This window comes from Apostichopus japonicus, chromosome 23 (genome assembly GCF_037975245.1).
Source record: "Apostichopus japonicus isolate 1M-3 chromosome 23, ASM3797524v1, whole genome shotgun sequence".
NCBI classification, from domain to species: domain Eukaryota; kingdom Metazoa; phylum Echinodermata; class Holothuroidea; order Aspidochirotida; family Stichopodidae; genus Apostichopus; species Apostichopus japonicus.
The window spans coordinates 6,460,010-6,480,794 of record NC_092583.1 but is presented as its reverse complement, the minus strand read 5'-3'; the positions used below and the strand labels follow the sequence as shown (position 1 = coordinate 6,480,794).

Here is a 20,785-nt window from a genome sequence, read left to right as displayed (position 1 = left end):
TTTCTAAACTTTACTGGAGAAAATTGAACTTCAAGTCAGAGATGTTCACACCAATTTTTTTTGCTAGTAGTTTTTCGATATCAATGTCTCATTTGAAAGAAATATTACGGACAGGATCTCTCTCATCAAACAATCAATATAGCTGAGAGTTCTCAAAACCTATTTACAATAATTCATATTTTTAATGTCAATGAAGAATGTCATATTGTCGATGTATCATGCGAAATAAAATAAAAGTAAAAATAGCACAACATGATTTACACTTCATACAGCATATAGCTGCATATAGGAAACAGAAACTGGCCAACATGTGAGTAATTATACAGCCTGTTCCCTCCATGTTCATGTGCAAAACCATATTTTACTATTTTTCCTTCTAAGTCAGTCAGGCGCGTAGCCAGGAATTTGCCAAGGGAGGGGCGAAACTGTAGATTCGGCATTGCAAACTATCTAAGCGTAGCGCCATCATTTTGGCGCGAAGCGTACAAGAAAATTTTGGCTGAAAATGCCTTCCAGATCGCTGGAAATGGCACTTCCCAGGCCTTGTAAGTTGCATCTCAGCATTTTCTCTTTTGAAAATACTAGCGATATCATAAAAATATTTAATTTTTTTTTTAAATATGCTCAAGGAGGGGGGGGGGGGGGGCGGCTGCCCCTTTCGGCCAAACCCCACCTACGCGCCTGAAGTCGGTCATTTTTCCAAAAGTTACAAAATGTTACCCAGTAAAGTGGCTTGAAAGGATCCAGTAGCGCTGTCCCACACCTGGGGAATTGGAGTGTTAACCCTTCAGAAGTTCCTGATACTTAAAATCCAATTACATAAATAAAAGAAATAAAAGTCTGATATTTTCTCACCATTGTTCTATGTATAAGGAACACTACATGGTCCAGAACTATAGCTTTTAACTATGAAAGTGATGTATAGAATTGCCTGCAAATTTCAGTATTAAGTAATATTTTAATTTTGTTATTATATTTCTCATTTACAACATTACAATAAGAAATAAATTGAAAGAAATTTGTTGTTCTAAATTAGGCAAAACACAATAGGATTTGTAAGAGAAATCTGCACCCTGGGACCTTACTATGATGTGTGGAAACGTATTACAATGTGTTTCTTCCCATGTCTGCAAATTGGTCCAAAGATACAAATCTGTACCCCAACTATGGGTTAAATATGTACCAAGAGTGGTGTCCCAACACTGAGGTGTCGGTCTGTATGTATGTATGTATGTATGTATGTATGTATGTATGTATGTATGTATGTATGTATGTATGTATGTATGTATGTATGTATGTATGTATGTATGTATGTATGTATGTATGTATGTATGTATGTATGTATGTATGTATGTATGTGTGTATGTATGTATGTATGTATGTATGTATGTATGTATGTATAGTGATCTTCCCGCAAGCAGGAACTCGCGAAAGAAGCCATGGAGGCTTATAGACTCGCAAGCTGACCGTAGCCAATCTCTCGGCACACATCCATTTAACGTCCATGTCGGGAAGTTGTTATTGAACAACACCCTTGCCAGACGACACACATTGCTGTCGGCGGACATCAGTAGGACATCAGTAGGACATCAAACATTAATAAATGTTTTGCAGTTATTTATTACAAAAAAGTACTGTCACTCGGTTTCGTCTCCATAAGGTATGTCTCGTCACGAGAATTGTGGAATTGATTCCCCTTGCAGTTTTCACTTAAATTTAATAACTATCAAAAATTGTTTGCGCCACGAATCTTTACCTGCAAAGAAAACCCCAGCTATTCCTTGCCAGTCTTGCTATCCAATAAGCTGTCAGTGCTTTGTTCAGTGAAATATCTCAATTGTGCAACAGCGCCGTCATAATTTGTTTAGGCGGTTTTAGCATGATTTAATAATTGAATTTTTCATTGTGGTGTTTAATTAATTTATCACATTGTTATCGTGACTTCTTCAATTTTGGAATTCTTTCCAATATTCGAAGAAGAAACAAATCGTGCTTTTTATCCACACGAACTAAATGGGCAATATGGTTATCAACATGCAGTAATCAACCTCCTTTATAAACATTTTTGAAACTTGACCATAAAATACTCTAGATGAAAATATGCAACTCAATATGAGCTAACGACATGGAATGACAGTCACGACAGTTTGTTTTATCTAATATTGCAATACTGAAATAAAGGACAATCTTCTATTTTCCTCATCCAAACAAAAATAAGTTTGAGCAATGAATCTTGAATTGATCAACTTTTTTGACAAGCTTTCAGAAGCATTTCTTACTTTTCAAGGCACCAATTCATTAAATGATTATAAATTATTCCCAACAGGAATAGCACACTTTTACGTTTTCAGTTTGTAAAAAAGTTGATCGCAGTGAAAGCTTTAATCAACATTATCGAGTTGTAAATTTTGTTTTTTATGAAATCAGTCTAACATACCTATTTTAGAGGGAAAAAGCAGTAATCCAGTCACTTTCGTAATCTTGTTTTATCTATTCAAACGTTTCGTGGTTGATATGAACACTTAATCGAAAAGGTGCACTCAGCTTCTTCGTACACTCGGTCACAGTGGCAACTAGTCTGCATCTTTCAGTCGTTCTGTGAATTGTTGGTAAATATAGAAACCAAAGGTGTTATTATTCTCTGTCTTAAGAGTCCAGACGAGCTCCTTTTCCGTGGTTGTTAATGACAAACATGAAAATCTGGCTAGCGTCCGCTTAACTTGCTTCACAGACAGAGATTGAGTTTATTTCGGTAATATTATCGATTCTCTATTCATAATGAGTATTTCAGACGCAGTTGTTCCACCGTAGGCGTGCATTAGTTTTTGAATTGTAATACTGCAGTTATTGCGGGTACTACACTTACGTCTCTCCCCTAGCCCTGGAGACTAAACTTCGCTGAAATCATGCAGGATACGAGTGGAAATGGATAATTGCATTGGACAAATTTTAAGTGTGTTTAATGTCAGTTGTAAGTCAAAGTAAAATGAAATTTAGTGTCGCCCATAGCCACTGTTCAAGCGGGATACGGAGAAGCGTGTTGTTCAAGTACATTTGAGTTCTCTGCAGACCGGCGAGTGCCAAGAAAAATCCAGAGAATGCTCGAGATGTATGTAATTTAGTGATCATATATACTTAAATTGGGCTAATCTAATCTAGACAGTGTAAAAAGCTGTCTCACGAGCACTAAACATATTTAAAATATAAAGGAAGTTTATTAATTTTCGATAGAAACCAGACACACGTATATAAAGAAGAAACACTTAATTTTATTCAAGGAGTCCCCAGATTTTCTCAATTAAAGAAAATCGGAATATAGAAAAAAAATCGAACTGTTACGCCATTTTCAAAATGCGAAGAAAACAGCAGTGGTATTTTATTACATATACTTTTTGTAACTTGTCCATAATTCTCCAATCATATTGCAATATTAAGCACCTACATTTAATATTTCCGTCAGTTATGCAAATTAAATTATCAAGGCGCCTTGTCGCCACGCATTGCTTGTAACAGTAGCTATATATGCTAGTGTGGTATACGTTGACATGATCAGCAATGGTAGATTCATTCTTTTCAAAATGGAATATTCAAGGGAAGGCACTCGAGAGGAGAAACATATACTGTTAGTAGCAATAGTTATTCTATGCTGCCTGCTGTGTTCAAAATACAGTAATCAGATTTTGATCTTGGCCTTATTCAAAAAGAAATCTTGTTATAGCTGTAATGTTTTGGAATGTCTATATTTGATACTCTGACGCGTTGAACTATAGCACGAATAACTTATAATTGAAAGTAGAAACTGAAAAAGACATTTTGCCTTTATAGTTTCCATGTTAGATATGTTTACTTTATATTTCCTTTGTCAACACGTGTCTGTTATATATAGACCATACGCTCAACGTTAGAGAGGCAAAGCCACAAAACAACAGACATTCTGGATTGATGCTCTGTGTGAATGTTAATACTATATACCACAACTCGGGTACATATCAAGCACCAAAATCTTGATAATATTTTAAGTGTGCATCACACCTCCTGCTTCAGAGAAGAGTACATTAACGGATATATAATCGCACTAAAGGTCTTAACGGGTAGTTCGCGACAGTTGTTTTACTAAATCTTAAAACACTAAAATTACATTTCGACATGCCTTCCTTGACGTAGTGGAAATAGACGCAAAAGTTACTGCGGTGGTGATGTTTACCGCCAGAATTTGTGAGAGTGCTCGAAAAGCTACAAGCGTGTGCGTGCATATCTATAGCTACTGGCAAATGCGATTGCGGGCTTGTCAGAGATACGGTCACTTGTCTCGGTAAGTCAAAGAGGCGACTTTTCGGATAATTTTGTTCTGTTTTTAAGAGCAAGTAACTCGTAATAGCCTCTCCTCGCAAAATCTTAAAAGCTGTTTTTAGAGTTGTATAATTTGAAATTTGACAAGCGAAATGAAAGTTAAACACTTGTTTTTGTTTTGGGACGTAATGCGAGTATTTTCGAATATTTCACTTCTATGTCGCCTGCAGGAGAAAAGTAGCGTCAATATAGCAACTCTCTGAGAAGAGAGAGGCCCCGAATTGAAAGTATAGCTGATGAAGATAACAATTACGACCCATGTGAGAGTTGTTAGTTATTAAGAATAATGCTTCCGTCCAAAAGGGCAACTTATGAGGCGTCATTATGAAACACAAAGTGGTTTTTGTGGTAATAGTCCTATAAATAGCAAACATGCAAAAATAACCTGAACAACACCTCACTCTTAATTTGAAACAATAACATATAGACAGTTCCCGTCAAATTATATTCCCGGTTGCAGAGAATTCACATACTGTACCAACCTAAACAAAATTGATTGAAATGGTTTTAAGGCCTTCTATTGTCAACATGTCACCGATTAATTGGATTTTAATAATAGTCACCAACAGCCGCCCTTAATTTGGCATGTTCGGCACCATAGCGGGGTCTGGTAGATGGGTGGAGCATGTTTTGTAAACTAGGTTATTACTTACAGGTTGAAAATAGATGGCTCGACTTCTGCCCATAAGTGAAAACCGGGTTTACATAACGTTAAATCTCCCGGTTTCACCATGACAGACGTCGAGGATGACAACGGGTCTGAAATACTACAATATACAATGTACAATGTACAATATACAATAAACAATATACAATATAACGGGAACAGCCGTGGTGAGACGCAATGACGAAACCCACTGAGTTTACTTTAGTTGAGTAGCAAAAAGGATCAGGAGGGACACTCAAGTCCCCATCAAGGACCCTATAAAATACTGAAGACACAAACACTCAGACCCGATTACAATGCGTGAAGTGCTTGTCCAGAGCATTCTTAAACCCATTCACACTTCTTGCAAGTACAACTTTCTCAGGCAAACCGTTCCGCTCATTCACAACCCTATATTAGAAAAAAAAAGTTATGCCGAATATTAATCCTACTTAGTAACTTCTTGAGTTTAAGACAATGACCTCTGCTACAGCTACTTTTAGCAAACATAAAACAGTCAGTGAAGTATTAATTGTCAAAACCATACACAATCTTGAAAACCTGAATCAAGTCACCACGTAGCCTCCTATGCTTAACTACATATAGACCCCGGGAAAACGTCACTTCTAATAAATAGAAACAGCGACGAAAACATAGGTTTACGCCAAACTACAACGGCTGTGGTCTGTGGAGACCAAGCTACCTCTATGGTAATCTATGGAGAGATTTTCACGCCAATTACCCTCCAACAAAAATACATTAATAGTGACCCGGTTACCTGACCTCAAATATTATTCAGGACAACCCTCGCCTGCTCGCTTAACTTAAAGGTCTGCTGTATAGACTCCAACTATAGCACGCTAACATGGACAAGATTCTTGAGATTACGTAATCAACCTGCCTTCGTCGTAAAATGACCTCTTTTTACCAATTTAGTCTGCAACGCCTGCCACATATTTTTTCTTGTATGAGGGTCTTTGTGTGAACGCTGTATGATTAACTACATTGTAGACAAGAACATATTTCCACACAGTGTTTGATTGATAGTCTTAGTGCATAGTAATGAAGTAACAGGTTGGCTAGACTTAGCGCAAGTATGCTTTCGTGGTGCCGTACAAGTATATGTATATGTATATTAGATCCTCCTGCAAGCAGGAACTCGCGAAGAAGCCTCATTGGCTTATCAAAGCCGCAAGCTGACCGAAGTCAGTCTCTTACATTCATATTTAACGTCCATGATAATGAATTGTTAATTGTCAACAACTCTGTAACTGGACGACATACATTAATCTGGGAGTGACTCGAACCGGGGACCTTATGATTGAAAGGCACCGGTGTTTACCACTGAGCTAACACTCCATAAGTGCCGTAACTTTCTTGCAAGAAATTGTTGGTTTGCAAAATATTTAGTCATTTGTCTCGCATTGCTGAATTTAAGCAATTTTATGCAAAATAACCAAACAAATGCTGTAAGAAATTGTTCAAACACGCAAGACAACGTTTCAGGAAATATTTCGTTAAATGATGCATTGTACAGTTAGGCTTGAAAGGCTGTAGATCTAATCACTTTTATGTTACAAAGCTTTCATATATCACTAAAAAACATAATATGGGACAGGGGGGGGGGCGGGCATTGCATGTGTTGATTTGAGAAAGTAATTTTATCATGTAAGTGGTAAATATAAATATGCAGCCTTGCCATATAAATCAGTTCACGGGTTGGTTACAGTCTTACCATATACGTGACTAAAGGCTTACATACGTAATAACATTAGGTTTATGTTTGCCATGATAGTATAGACCAAGTTGGGTTTTAGGGTGAATGCGTATTGAAAGGGTACCCGGGAAGACCGACCGAAATGAGCAAAAGGGTACCCGGGGCAAATGTTTGGACCATTCCCATCACTAGACCAGTACGCGTTTTGGTGTGAGTAGCAAAATGTCTTCCATCTTCATTTTGGGAAATAATTTCCATGCGGGAAACTTGATCAAGTCAAACAGTTACTTGTTATTCAGGGTTTCCTGTCTAGTTTGATGTCATTCTCTGTAAAAGGACTAACTTGGCAGAATTTCAATTTGAACTTTTCCACAGTTTGTGTGTGGAATACGACATGTGAGAATGACCTATATTGTTGGAACCGATTCCGATTTCTGCACTATGCGGTACGTCGATTGTAAACAAGTTGCAAGTCGTTCTATTATTGTATCGGTGCAATTTTCGTGAGCAATTTCGGGTCAGTACAAATCAGAAACGTGATGTCCACAACATTTCAACAGATCTAGCAGAGGAACAGTTTTTTTACGTTTTCGTTCTATTATTGTATTAATGAAAACTACGACGTGCATATACTGTTGGTTCTTTGCTTTTGCAATGGGTCATCCCAGCAAAAAATGTACCCTAATTTTACCGCGGTAAACTATGGTAAATGTGTGGTAAATAGGGTAAATGTGTGGTAAAATTGTGGTAAAATCAACCGCGGTACATTTACCGCAGTTTTACCATGGTATTACCGCGGTAAAAGTATGGTAAAAGTGCGGTACATTTACTGCGGTAAATTTACCGCAGTTTTACCATGATATTACCGCGGTAAAAGTATGGTAAAAGTGCGGTACATTTACTGCGGTAAATTTACCGCAGTTTTACCATGATATTACCGCGGTAAAAGTATGGTAAAAGTGTGGTACATTTACCGCGGTAAATTTACCGCAGTTTTACCATGATACTACCGCGGTATAAGTAGGGTAAAAGTGTGGTACATTTACTTCGGTAAATTTACTACAGTTTTACCATGATATTACCGCGGTAAAAGTAGGGTAAAAGTGCGGTACATTTACTGCGGTAAATTTACCGCAGTTTTACCATGATACTACCGCGGTATAAGTAGGGTAAGAGTGCGGTACATTTACTGCGGTAAATTTACCGCAGTTTTACCATGGTTTTACCGCGGTAAAAGTGTGGTACATTTACCGCGGTAAATTTACCGCAGTTTTACCATGATATTACCGCGTTTTTACCCCGGTTTTACCGGGGTAAAAGTGTGGTATGATACCGCGGTAAATTTGAGGTAAATTTTTTCCTGGGATAGTTTATCGCTTTTAGTAAGTACAACGATCTATTGCCTAAAATAGTTCGTGACAGTGTTTCCACCTTTGAAGGTAATTTCCCGGAATACAACAATCAGGGAAGTTGCGGGCACTAAGGGGCGTTTCGTATACCCCCCCCCCCCCCCTTACAGTAAAAAGGGTTAACAACTGTTGAAATCAGGGTATAGCATTGGCTCATACACTGTTTTGATGAAGTCATCCATCAAACCTCAATGCAGTCTTACATTCTGGTTTTAAGATAGTCTACAAAGGTAGCTCTGCAGTTTAAATATTCAAAAACACAACTAAGCAGTTATTATAGCCTTCTGACTTTTCTAATTTATTTCAGACTTTTATCATTGTTTATTTCCATAAAAGTGAAGAAGAATTACATTTATATTTATGTCTTTCTTCAAAAAAAAAATGTTTACAACATTCTAACATTGTAATAAACTATGTCTGCTAAGTAGCAGCATAAGGCAAGGGAAATAGGAGAACGGAAGAAAGGAAGTGACGAGGTTATTCCGCCTGTATTATATTTTTCTTTCGCACAAACAAATGGATATAGGCCTACTAACTGCTCAGAAAAAATTGCCAATCAAAGCAAATTTCTCAAATAGAAGCTTAGCTGAGCTTTTGCAGCGTTGCTGATCTTGTATTTACTAGTTGCTGCGGTGTAAATTCTTATCAGTATTATTTACAACACTTGAATGTTCCACACCATCAATACCATCATCTAATACATATATATACGTATCCATTTAGTTCGTGTAAGCTGAAGCATACAAACAGGTATTACATTTACGCATATAATGAAGTATTGTTGTTTCTTAATTTCTTACCGACCGCGTCCCATATCCTTGCTGCATATTACTAATCTAAATATCTTGCTCATAGAACTCGATATTTCATTGTGTAATTTGTTTCAATCTTATTTAAATGAATTTATGTTGGCCGATAAACACTTTATCAAAATCATGACCGCAGCGCGTGCTCAGTGATGTCATTTACAAAGAGATTCCTTAAAATGTTTGGCCATCAATTGTGATAAATTTGGAATTATTTCTTTTTTACCATGATACTCATGTTCAAACAGCACTATTCTCTGTTATGGAGAGTTTAATATGGATAGGTGAATGAACCATTTGTAGTGTATTGTATGATATAGTGATAGTTAATGATTCGATTCCAATTCTAATAATGATGTTGCCCAAAGACCTTTTAATAGCACGAGGTAATATGATCACAAATGATACGAACTGGACATTTTTTATTTACTATTTGGAATTAAATTATACTTGTAAAGGAAAATGACGTCGGATTTTATGATCTTATTTAGAATTGTTAAGCTATACCAAACAACACACATAGAGCTGTTTGAATAATACTTAATTGTAAATTGCACTTAACTCTGCTGTTTATATAAGCATGAAATATTATTTTCATGCTTGTAAATAGGAATGAATAAATGTCAATGTCAAGTACGTAATACTTTGTTGTTTGCTACATGCAAAGTGTAGTAGTTTTGACAATTATCAGGCCTCTCGTGAATGTCAAAATACTGACTGCTACAGACAATAACACGGTAATACCCTAAAATGGGGATAATATGGTGTGAGCTGTAACTGTAGTCGGGGAACTGCTGGCTTAGTAAAGGAAACAACTCAAGCCAGATATGCGTGTGTAAGTCGAGATGGTCATAAAGTACGGGGCCTTAATTATGCTAAATAAATGCTGTAATTATTACAACTTTCGCAGAGCTGTGAAAACTTAAATAATTAACACATCACGGATAATTGATTTTTCTCTGGATAACATGCAATGGTAAATCAAATACGCTTTAATGTATTCAGTTGGTGAACGAGGTTCGGCATTCTAAAGTGATCAATGTATTACTAAATAAATGTCTTATACCAAAAAACTATATTTTAATATTTGATAATGCATGACCATTAACAAAACTAAAATAATATTTATCATAGGGCCAGTTTTAAAAGACTCATCGGATCATAGGCTAGTATTTTATCTTGTATAGGGCTCACACAATATTGAACAATAGACTAGTGCTAATAAGTACCTTCACCAACTCCCCTAGCCCATTCCCCTTTTCTCCGGGGACCGATCTTCCTAAGCAAAGATCTTTAGGCTATATATATCATGATTCGAAGCATTGATTTCAGGGTTAAACTCCCTGCGCTATAACACACTCAGCTGTCTCGCCATTGGTTGGTGACAAACCCCTCTATAGCCATTTCTTTGCTGGGAGCCAATCAGAAGCCACATTATCCAGACTGGGAAGCCAGTTTTCTGTTGTTGATTTACTGGTTCAAAGCCTAATCTAGCCAGACATTTCTTTGTTTTTCCATTTTTCGCTGTTCATTTTGCTTACAAAATATGAAATAAAGATTAAATTGATAAACAACCCTTACATTTCAAGCAGCATAATTAGTTAGTCTGGTATTATGTCTAGTCGAATCTAGCTGGTAGTGTAGCGATATGGAGACTGTTAGTGAAAACTACATGTAGGTTGAGGTTATAGGGCTGCATTGCACCAGTACTGCCTGATATTAATATAAATATAAGAGAGGGAGTTAATACACAATGCACCATTTACAATTGTCTATCATTATCAACTATTCAGGACCTTACACAACCAAGATGAAAGCCAACGTTAAAGTCAGTGTGTAGTTTCGATTCCCTATTGTCAAACAGTGCTATGATATAATGTATCGTTCATGTTAGTTGATAACCGTGTATGATCATTATGTTTGTTCATATCCAGATATGAGTTATGATAAAACAAGCAATGAAATGCTAAGTCACTCAAAGGATAGTAAAGTACACTGATGGATAGACCCACATATTCATAGCTCTGATAAGATGTTGAGGGTTTAAATAGTGAAGTTTACTTATGTTATTTTGAAGAGTGAATTGTGAAATAATCTGTCACGCTATGAATCATGTACTTCAACAACCGATTTTGTTTTCGTTGAAGTTAAAGTGATTGTATATGACATTGGGAGAAAATACAAGTCGATGAAATGATTTGTGGGATGTTGTTTACGCTTCCTCTAGTGTGAATACCTTCCGAATAGTTGAGGTATAATTGCAATCAGAGAAATACAAAGACATAACAGCCAACACGTGATGTCGCACACGGACAACATGTGCTGTCCAAGTGTGACATCACAAATGTATGCTCAGGGTACTTAACCCAAGTGAAGTAGATATATTTTGTTGTATTAAAACAACCAAATTTTAAAGAAGGTAGTTAGACGCCTTAGAGAGATAGACCTCTTGGAGGCATTGTTTCATCGTCACCTTCAACACCAAACAATAAACAAAATGATCTCAAGCTATTTTTTTCGGAATGACTAGATCATTGACCCATTTTTTATCATTTTCATTAGTTCCTTAAACTGTCATTTTTTAAATACATAAAGGCATAGATTTAAATCTATGGTTTGTCACATGAACACCTTTAAATCTAAAGCAAAAACGTGCGAGGCTATAAACAATCACTGAACCATTGTCAATGAAGATATGAAATAATGGAATATTGGAGGCCACAGAGTGGATACTCAGTACCCAAATATGTAATGATGGCGGTTAGCTATGTAAAAATGGCGGTGAGGTAAGTAAGGATGGCGGTTAGCTATGTAATGATGGCGGTTAGCTATGTAATGATGGCGGTTAGCTATGTAATGATGGCGGTTAGCTTTATAATGACGGCGGTTAGCTATGAAATAATGGCGGTTAATTATGTAATGATTGCGGTTAGCTATGTAATGATGGCGGTTAGCTATGTAATGTTGGCGGTTATCTATGTAATGACAGCGGTTAGCTATGTAATGACAGCGGTTAGCTATGTAATGATGGCGGTTAGCTATGTAATGATGGCGGATGGCTATGTAATGATGGTGGTTAGCTTTATAATGACGGCGGTTAGCTTTGTAATAATGGCGGTTAGTTATGTAATGATGGCGGTTAGCTAAGTAATGACAGTGGCTGGCTATGTAATGACAGAGGTTAGCTATGTATTGATGGCAGTTAGCTATGAAATGATGGCGGTTAGCTATGTAATGATGGCGGTTAGCTATGAAATGATGGCGGTTAGCTATTTAATGATGGCGGTTAGCTATGTAATGACAGCGGTTAGCTATGAAATGATTACGGTTAGCTATGTAATGTTGGCGGTTAGCTATGTAATGATGGCGGTTAGCTATGTAATGGCAGCGGTTAGCTATGTGATGATGGCGGTAGGCTATGTAATGACGGCGGTTAGCTATGTAATGATGGCGGTTAGCTATGTAATGATGGTGGTTATCTATGTAATGATGGCGGTTAGCTATGTAATGATTGCGGTTAGCTATGTAATGATGGCGGTTATCTATGTAATGATGGCGGTTAGCTATGTAATGATTGCGGTTAGCTATGTAATGATGACGGTTAGTTATGTAATGATGGCGGTTAGCTATGTAATGATTGCGGTTAGCTATGAAATGATGGCGGTTAGCTATGTAATGATGGCGGTTAGCTATGAAATGATGGCGGTTAGCTATTTAATGATGGCGGTTAGCTATGTAATGACAGCGGTTAGCTATGAAATGATTACGGTTAGCTATGTAATGTTGGCGGTTAGCTATGTAATGATGGCGGTTATCTATGTAATGTTGGCGGTTAGCTATGTAATGATGGCGGTTAGCTATGTAATGATGGCGGTTAGCTATGTAATGATGGCGGTTATCTATGTAATGATGGCGGTTAGCTATGTAAAGAGGCGATTAGCTATGTAATGATGGCGGTTATCTATGTAATGATGGCGGTTAGCTATGTAATGATTGCGGTTAGCTATGTAATGATGACGGTTAGTTATGTAAAGAGGCGGTTAGCTATGTAATGACCACGGTTAGCTATGTAATGTGGCGGTTAGCTATGTAATGATTGCGGTTAGCTATGTAATGATGACGGTTAGCTATGTAATGACAGCGGTTAGCTATGTAATAATGGCGGTTATCTATTTAATGATGGCAGTTCGCTATGTAATGATGGCGGTTATCTATGTAATGACAGCGGTTAGCTATGTAATGATGGCAGTTAGCTATGTAATGTGGCGGTTTGCTATGTAATGATGGCGGTTATCTATGTAAAGATGGCGGTTAACTATGTAATGATGGCGGTTTGCTATGTAATGATGGCGGTTAACTATTTAATGATGGCGGTTAGCTACGTAATGATGGCGGTTAGCTATGTAATGATGGCGGTTAGCTATGTAATGATGGCGGTTAGTTATACATTCTAAACAACCGAATATGTAATGATGGTGGTTAGCTATGTAATGATAGCGGATAGCTATGTAATGATGGCGGTTAGCTTTGTAATGATTGCGGTTAGCTATGTGATGATGGCGGTTAGCTATGTAATGATGGCGGTTAGCTATACATTCTAAACAATCGAATATGTAAAGTTAGCGGTTAGCTATGTAATGATAACGGTTAGCTATGTAATGATAACGGTTAGCTATGTAATGGTGGCGGTTAGCTATGTAATGATGTCGGCTAACTATACATTCTTCACAAGCGAGTCAGGTAATTTTTGCGCTTAGACCGAAGTAAAGAAGCCCATTGTATTGGATGGCAGTTTTAAATTTGTGTGTCACTACACTTTGCTTTGAATATTCACTGCCTTTGACTTAATATGTCAGTTGTATTGTTATACAATCTTTGGTTTAGGTCTGGTATAACTTACTCAATGTCTTTACGTTAATGTACGTCACATATGTCGTCACTACCCAATTAACATGCAAAATGTAACCTTTTTACAGCCATTACAACAACCAAACATAACCTTCAAAAGTACTCCAGATTTCAGAATTGCTGGATACCACCCTTGTGAATAAATTATAAATAATTGAGTCTGAATAACTTATGTTCAAGAACAATCGAGTCTTGCTGGGCAGAACAAAATTTTGAGCGATTTTACAAAAGCATTGTTCTCAATGCATTTGCATCTTCACGAAGCTGAAGTACTTTTTCCTGATATCATTCTATGTCAAACTTCTTTTTCCTATCACGTCGTGTCTGTTCATTCTCTACTTCACATCCTGTCTGTTCATTCTCTGCTTCACTTCCTGTCTGCATTCTCTGCTGCACTATCTGTCTGAGCATTCTCTGCTTAACTTCCTGTCTGTTCATTCTTTGCTTCACTTCCTGTCTGTGCTTTCGCTGCTTCACTTCCTGTCTGTACTTTCTCTGCTTCACTTTCTGTCTGTTCATTCTTTGCTTCACGTGCTGTTTGTTCATTCTCTGCTTCACTTCCTGTCTGTGCATTCTCTGCTTCGCTTCCTGTCTGTTCATTCTTTCTTCACTTCCTGTCTGTGCTTTCTCTGCTTCACTTCCTGTCTGTTCATTCCCTGCTTCACGTCCTGTCTGTTCATTCTCTGCTTCACTTCCTGTCTGTGCTTTCTCTGCTTCACTTCCTGTCTGTTCATTCTTTGCTTCACGTCATATTTGTTTATTCTCTACATCACGTCCTGTTTGTTCATTTTCTATTTCACATCCTGACTGTTCATTCTCTGCTTCACTTCCTGTCTGCATTCTCTGCTTCACTTCCTGTCTGTTCATTCTTTGCTCTACTTCTTGACTGTTCATTCTCTGCTTCACTTCCTGTCTATGCATTCTCTGCTTCACGTCCTGTCTGCATGCTCTGCTTCACTTCCTGTCTGCATTCTCTGCTTCACGTCCTGTCTGTGCATTCTCTGCTTCACGTCCTGTCTGTTCATTCTTTGCTTCACTTCCTGTCTGTGCTTTCTCTGCTTCACTTCCTGTCTGTTCATTCCCTGCTTCACGTCCTGTCTGTTCATTCTCTGCTTCACGTCCTGTTTGTTCATTTTCTATTTCACATCCTGACTGTTCATTCTCTGCTTCACTTCCTGTCTGTGCATTCTCTGCTTCACTTCCTGTCTGTTCATTCTTTGCTTCACATCCTGTCTGTTCATTCTCTACTTCACTTCCTATCCGTTCATTCTTCGCTTCAAGTCATGTCATTTCTTACTTTGCCTCACATTCTGTCTGTTCATTCTCTGTTTCGCTTCCTATCTTTTCATTCTCTGCTTCACTTACTGTCTTTTCATTCCCTGCTTTACTCCCTGTCTGTTCATTCCCTGATTCACGTCCTGTCTGTTCTTTTCCTGCTTCACGTCCAGACTGTTCATTCCCTGTTTAATTCCTGTCCGTTCGTTCTCTATTTCACATGTTGTCTGTTTATTTTATGTACTGTAGCTTCCTATGCTTCATTATTATTACGGTTTAAGCGTTCAGTATTTTTATACTTAAATTGCGAAATTTCGGTCACATTTCACTCTCCACTGGCCGCCAAATAATGGAACCTGTTAATGGAGCGTACATCATTGTTCTTGAGATGTCCGTTATCTTGAATAAACACAATGTCCTTTATTATAATCGATTTATTAAAGTTAGAGGGACTCATATAGCTTGGCTTTTCATCCTTAGTTCTGTTTTAGTTATTATTATTATGATTTTGGTTTTACTATATCTATTTGTTTGACACAATTTCATCCGATGCAACAATTCCTACGTCACGTGCACAAACCGAGCAAATATATGCCGATACGCCACAAGCGAAGCTATTTACATAGTTAACAAATCATAATCTAGTCACATCAACTACTTTTAATATATGCAAGTGTGTCCATTGAAGGAGGCAAAAAGATAGATAGTGAACACTTGAGCGTAAAATCGAGAGCCATTAACTCAATTTGATCACTCTAAAAGCTTCAAACCTAACAGTGTTCTACCGAACACGTCCGTATCAACAGTAAGACAGTCAAAAGAGTAAAAGCAATCATGCGTAACTGCGTGTATTGTAAGGAAAGCAGTATTGATGATTATGAATAGATTTAGAATATCCAAATATAGGGAGGTATGTTGTGCTGTAATTTCTGTCACTGTGAGAAGTATTTGAAACGTTCAGAGGGCTCTCCTTGTGCCTCAGGCCTCCCTCACTTAAGAGAAATAACTGTGGTCGAATGTTATGGACTAACGTCTGTTACGTCTAAGATTCAATTCCTACCTTAGCCCGAAGTGCCACGAAAGGACGAAACCGGTCGTCGCGTATAATTGGGTTTGTTTTTACCTACTTTAACTTCATACCACATCTTACACATTAATTTCATTCCTGTGACATGAAATCGTGTGAAAACTATTCAATTTAACGTTCCAAGCTAGATCCAGACAAGCAATCAAATAACGCTTAATTTGCTCACTGGAATACATTCGAGGCAAGAATAACTTGATACTTATGTACTATGATCTCATTGTAGTAAACTTACCTAACAATGATCTTTTACTAGAATAGACACATTATATAACTGCTATCCATATCATGTTTTATGATTGATTTTATTACGTTACCATGGTTACAGTAGTACATCTCACATACAGCTAATACTATACATATATATAGGCCTATATTTCGTGTTTTAGTCTCAACGTATAAGGTCGTGCAAATAACCACGAGTTCGCCTATAATAAATCTAAAATAACGACACATGCTCCCGCGAGGATGCATCATCATTCATGCTGACCCTCCAAGAAAATCAAAAGTTTTAAAATAGAATTAATTGTCAGTATAGCTTGGCCCCATATCTGATCATAATATGAGATGTATTTTGTCTACCTCTTGTGGCCACAAACTTGCATTTTTCAGCATATTTGGGGCCATATTCTTATGTTTAGCATATATAAAGACCGTATAGAAGATGATTTATTGTTTCACAAATCAGCTAGGGTTGATAAAAAAAGATCAGCTGTCACGATTATGTCAGGAGCCTTCGTCAACGAGGTGTTTACCTATATAACTGAGTTGGTAACTCATACTGTGATTCACGCAACTATTTGAATATGTGTTAGTCCCCATGCGTCTGGCTATCTAGCATAATTTGATTGCATGGCGTGACCTCTGTATGGTCAGTCAACACATGTGGATCTATATATACAGCTGCAGGAGAGTGCCGCTGAATGTATTCTTGGCACGTTATTATTAGCAGAAAACCTTTATACCTTGTGGACTTGATCATGATCAGTCAAAGCTGCTGAAATATAAACATTGATGGATGAGGTACTCCCCTATTGAGCAGACTGGTTGTTTCTCCTTAGTTTCTATTTTTTTTCTTCTTTTTAAATCCTATAGCTTCGACAAGAGGTCTCTGATGATATTATTTACCGGAAAGATCACGTCTGTTGCGTATGATGATTGAATCCGCTAATGGGATTTTCTATTGATCACCCAAAAGCAAAATATACAGTCTTAGTTTAGACTATATAGTTGATGATATGTGCGAAGTATCGGTAAGGTATAGGGTTGAGTGTTGGTTACAATATCATATCGCTTCATACATCATGTAATCCGATCTTCCTTTTATGAATCTGGAGACGGAATTAAGTACAGGTATAACAGAAGTAGAGACGGAATTATGTACAGGTAAACAGAAGTGTTCAGATTTCTAGCAGCAACAAAATTCATGGCTACATAGAAAACTGCTCTGTCAACTTGTTATAGCGCACTTCGAGTACAGTTACAATTCAATTGCATACTGTATAGCGTTTAGGCTCATGAAAAAGCAAAATGATATATATTTTTACTTCTTTTGGGTTTGATACTGTGTGGCGTTTTGGATGACTGTAGTCTTATATTAATTTGTAACCATATTAGCGATAATCTGTTTCTCGTTCTTCTATATCCTATATGATAACTTGACTACTTTGTTGTTTTTTGTACTATTGTGCAGTAAATAATCGCTCTATCATGACGAGGTATTTTTGGTCAAATAGGGTTCATTTCTAGAGATCGAGCCAATGAAAATTCAAAGCATATCATGGAGTAGGTTTGTCTCTGTTTGGTCGAGATGAAATAAATCATCACACGCATGCGCAGGCAAACGTTTTTGACCTCAGTACGTAATATTCAAAATCAACGCTGTTTACAAAGTGAACAATAGTGTAATGCAAGCAACTAATGACTATGGGCTTTTGTGGAATATAACCTAAAACACAATTATGAACGGAGAAGTCAATACTTTAGCCCGTGCCTGCGTTCCCTCTCAATTATTGGAGACTCTTTAGGGTAATATTGATATATTGGAAATACTGAAAATAAATATCTCAATTTGTTGATGCCAATTTCAATATATCATGAAACCTCAATATCTCAATGGTTAGATATCTATGATTATATGTCCATAGTGGCTAGATATTAATATAATAGTTGATCTCGGTATCTCAATGTCTTAATGATGTTAAGAGAGTTAGACATGTAGACAGCTAAGTATTTTAACGATGCTTAGACACGGTAGATGAAGTACATATCTGAAATCTAGATACAAGGTATTAGATATTAAGATCTCGTATCTGAATATTCATAATTGCTTAAAGATGGCATACTGATATATGCAGATATTGTATGCAAGTGCATATTGTACCATTAAGATATTTAGTTATTAAGATATTAAGATCTCGTAAGATTTCTTAATACTCAGATAATGAAATATTAAGACCTTTATCAGTGAATATGTAAACATGACGAGCTTGTATATGAATACAATATTGTCAATATTCAGATGTTCCAAAAAATAAACTATTCCTTTTCTTAATGTTAAGACATATGGATTACTGCTCCTAATATCTCAATATTTAGCTACAAAAATATTAAGATTTTGAGCTATCTATCTCAATGTCTCAGTACTTCATTGTTACCTTAGAAACTTCGGTACTAGTGTACTGCGTGTTATGCATTTATGACTTTAAAATACTTGGATTGAACTTTGCTCGATATTTCTGACTATGTATTAATAAGCTGTTTATGATTAACATTTGGATTGATTAAGAAATAGTAACGCTCTTAAATGGACAAACTATAATATGTCATTTGTTATTGAGTATTGATATATGACTACATACGATACCATGTTCACAGTAACCCACAGAAATATTCTACTTCGTTGTTCGCATCTCATGGTAACTTTCTTTTACTTTTGATGATGAGTTGATATAAAAGACGAGTCACTGTACTATTGGCCTGCCCGTAATTACATCAATCACCTCAAGGAAAATAATTAAATCGGCAGAGCCAGTAATCTAGAACTTAGTGTTATGATAAGAAAGAGAAATGTTTCATTTCTCTGTCAAATTTACATGCAAGAATGAATAACAGTTTTTAACCTACTTCGACCGTCGCACTTTTACGTTATCTTTTGCAGGTGCTCTTTAACTACGTATGAATTAGCTGGGAATAGCATGTTGAAAAGTACTAATTTATAGTCTTGCAAGTGATTCACACAAGGAACGTTTGTGAACGTGGTTTTTATATAATCGAGGTTTTGTACGGAGTCTAACCAGCTGTAATAGCTACAACATTATCACTCATATGAAACTCAATAATCTATCGAAATTGAGCTTTAGCAGATGCAAAAACTACTGATAATATTGTGAACAAAAGAGGAGGGAATAAAATTATATGCGAATACCAGCTGAAAGTTTCAGAGCTGCCACTCTCACACAAACATTCCTATTTATTTCCAAACAAATAATTAATGTGCATGTACGAATATGAACGATATACATGTATTGCCTGCATGTTCTATTTCCTCAGTGATATGATTCAAAATCACGACATGTGGTAGGTAACCGGAGCATGGTACCGATAGCGTCAATTTCGAGCTTCTGAGGACTAAAAAATGAAAATAGGACATAGTCTACGATCAAAACCATTTCATCTATATACATGCATGTATGGCGGAATTGATCTTTAGAACGATTTGTTGGTCATCCTTCGACACAAACTTCATTCTTTCGGTTGTATTCAACAATGTGTGATGGAAGGTCTTAATATAAAGGTAGCGTAATTTTCCTGTATAGTAAATGATGCCTTTCTCGGGCCACCTGCTACTCAACAATACCTAGCGTGTCTACCTAGAGCCCCAGACGGAGATTAAAAGCATGTGTGTCCCACACACCAACTTGTGCATCTTACTCACCACACACCAGTATCGGGCCCTGTGGGGGGGGGGGGCTGCAGATTACATAATATCTTTTATATGGAACTATTTTGCTTCTTGGAAGATGTGACAAAACAGGTTTCGACTGTTTGACTAATGAGGTTTTGTTCATCGAAGAAACTCGAATGTGGATGCAGAGAAGTTTTTTGAAGTTGAATGACACAAAACTGAATAATTTTTGGATCCCACCAGAAGCTCTCGCAGATCAGTTTTCTGTTTATTTAGATTGGTAATTCTCAGATTTCATCCGTTAAAACAGGCAAGAAACTTGATTTTCGATTCTTCCATGAATAATGGAAACACGCTTCTCTGGTCTTAAATCACTCGACTTCAACGCCTTCAAAATACTGCTGCACGGATAGTAACAAGTCTTGTCACACCATCGGCTTCCGGTCTCTCACCGAATTACTTACAAACTCCTGTTAATTACCTACAGATCGTTGAATGGCTTGGCTACATCTTATATCTCTGACTTGCTCCAGACATGTAACATACATTTACTCCAAGAACAACGGCCTAAACAAACATGGGGTGACAGATCGTTCGAGGTAGATGCTCCTCGCCTCTGGATGTGCTTCCCCTCACTTCGTTCATAAAACATATGGAAACTCATCTTATGCGTCAAGCATTCA

General features: G+C 37.1%; 1 protein-coding gene across 3 annotated transcripts in view; it reads left to right on the top strand.

Annotated features, from left to right (window-relative positions):
- LOC139964861 (dual specificity calcium/calmodulin-dependent 3',5'-cyclic nucleotide phosphodiesterase 1A-like) overlaps positions 1–20,785 on the top strand; it is a 272,661-nt gene that overhangs the window by 143,301 nt on the left and 108,575 nt on the right. The gene's annotated exons all lie outside the window — the stretch shown is intronic.